Source organism: Seriola lalandi, unplaced genomic scaffold (assembly GCF_002814215.2).
Source record: "Seriola lalandi dorsalis isolate HSWRI2012SDOR001 ecotype SW California unplaced genomic scaffold, Sedor1 jcf7180001974520, whole genome shotgun sequence".
NCBI lineage: Eukaryota > Metazoa > Chordata > Actinopteri > Carangiformes > Carangidae > Seriola > Seriola lalandi.
Window position 1 is genome coordinate 1 of NW_019445186.1, and position 1,948 is coordinate 1,948.

The 1,948-nt window shown below is 41.1% G+C and overlaps 1 long non-coding RNA gene across 1 annotated transcript; it reads left to right on the forward strand.

Moving 5' to 3' along the window:
- The first annotated feature begins 437 nt into the window (after positions 1-437).
- Positions 438-1,650, forward strand: LOC111654145 (uncharacterized). The gene is made up of 3 exons (XR_015437137.1): positions 438-729; positions 947-1,125; positions 1,422-1,650. It is a non-coding gene; the product is annotated as an uncharacterized LOC111654145 (long non-coding RNA).
- Positions 1,651-1,948: the final 298 nt, after the last annotated feature.

Genomic DNA, 1,948 nt, shown 5'->3' on the forward strand with positions numbered 1-1,948 from the left:
TCTCGGGTTCATCAACACATTCGCTCCTTTTTACATTACACTAGGGCTGCAGGATGAATCCAAATATAATCGAATAATCGCAACGTGGCCAAGTGCAATATCCAAATCACAGGACCTGCAATTTATTTTTGATAAAGGTCAAATGTGTCACATTGTTGTTCATTGTTAGCACCATAAGTGTTGTGTTGCTACAGAGACGCCCTGAGCCACAAATCATATTCTCCAGACGTAAAAGAACATGTTTGTCTGGTACAAGAACCAGCAAAAATCACACTATCATCATTTCTTCATTTTTTTCATTGAAAATGAAAATGCAAAAACAACCATTCCAACTGAAATCACAAATATCTGCCAAAATAATCGCAATATGATTTTTTTTGCTTTTGGTGCAGCTCTACATTACACTCAATCATTGGAGACATTTGTAGTCTGAAGAAAAGTGGTTAGTGCAGCTGCTGAATGATGTTTTACACTTGGATCTTTGATTCTAGTCACATAAAAAGCCGACACTCATATTATCAGTGATGATCAGTGATGGCGTCTACCTTTAACATCACGGGGATTTCACTGACCTCGCTTCTTGTTTGACATTGATTCCTTCTTCTCTTTACAGAACAGTAAACCAGATTCCCTGCTAAAAATGGAGGAGGAGTGCAAATTTGACAGAACACCTCTGTCAAGCAATAAAGACAAATTCAGCTTTACTGTGTCTCACAAGAAAATGCTCGGGTATGTATGGAATGGCTGTGATTGCCATATAAACGTTTCATGAAAGGTCTTTGGAGAGAGGAGCATGTGAACCTTCTCATGTGGTGTATAACGGTGATTATAGAGCTATGTGGCTATCAGCGCTGTATCCATTAGAGCTAATTCAAGGACTTCTCACTGTGAGTGCCTGGCTGAACCTCCCATCACTCCCCTCATTGTCCTATGGTTTCCTCTTCAGCTCCAAGACGCTGAAACCTCAGACCAACTCAAGTGTTTTTGGTTCATTACAAAACCTAAAAGAAGACAAAACCAAGCCAGTGAGAGATGAGTACGAGTATGTCTCAGACGAGGGGGAGCTGAAAATTGACGAATTCCCCATTAGACGGAAAAAGAACACGGTGAAGAGAGATCTCTCCTGTGAGTATTTTGGATTTATTGCATTTCGTGTTTCAGTTTGTTTGAACCATCGGCTGGGGCTGGGTATCAGTTATTTAGCTTTAGGGCTGATTTTATTTGGGTAAAGTTGTTGTTGTAATAGTGATGCATTAAGCAGTTTGGCTTATTTTGCTACATAAAAAAGGATTAGAGGCAGCCGTGTTCCAGCTCTGTCGAGTGATCGATACCCAGCTCTACTGTTAACAATCACAGACTATTCAGACTAACAACCTGTGTGCGCACTGCTGCTGCTCAGTGATCACTTCATTTCTCTCCAGTTTTGTCAGACATCAGAGAATCCATCCAGCCAGCCAAAAAACCAAAGTTCCAACCCTTGGTGACCAAGGTACGTATTGATTTTTACAACATTTATCAAATGTAGCTCATATTTGACCGGGTTGTAATCTCATTATTCTACACTGTGCACATTAAAAAATCAAGTGTAACCTTGTTAACATCCATATGGTGTTTTTATATAATACAGACAGCCAGGGTTTCATATGTCACAGACCTGAGGAACCAATCCTGTCAACTGGTGGGGACGAGGGGGCGGGGCTAAATAAACCTGAAACTGTGTCAGTACAGAGAGAGAGAGAGAGTTAGCATTAGCACAACAGCTAACAGTGTGTCAGCCACTGCCAGTTACAAGCTAACAAACAACATAAACAAATAAAAGATGCTAACTACGCTAACCGCTCTGATAAGTCTGCTAGTCTCTGGTTCTGGTCTCAACAGACTCCTCATCTGAGTCTGAGTCTGGGTCTGACTGAGGCTCAAACATGTGGCTGAGTCTCTCTGATGTTTC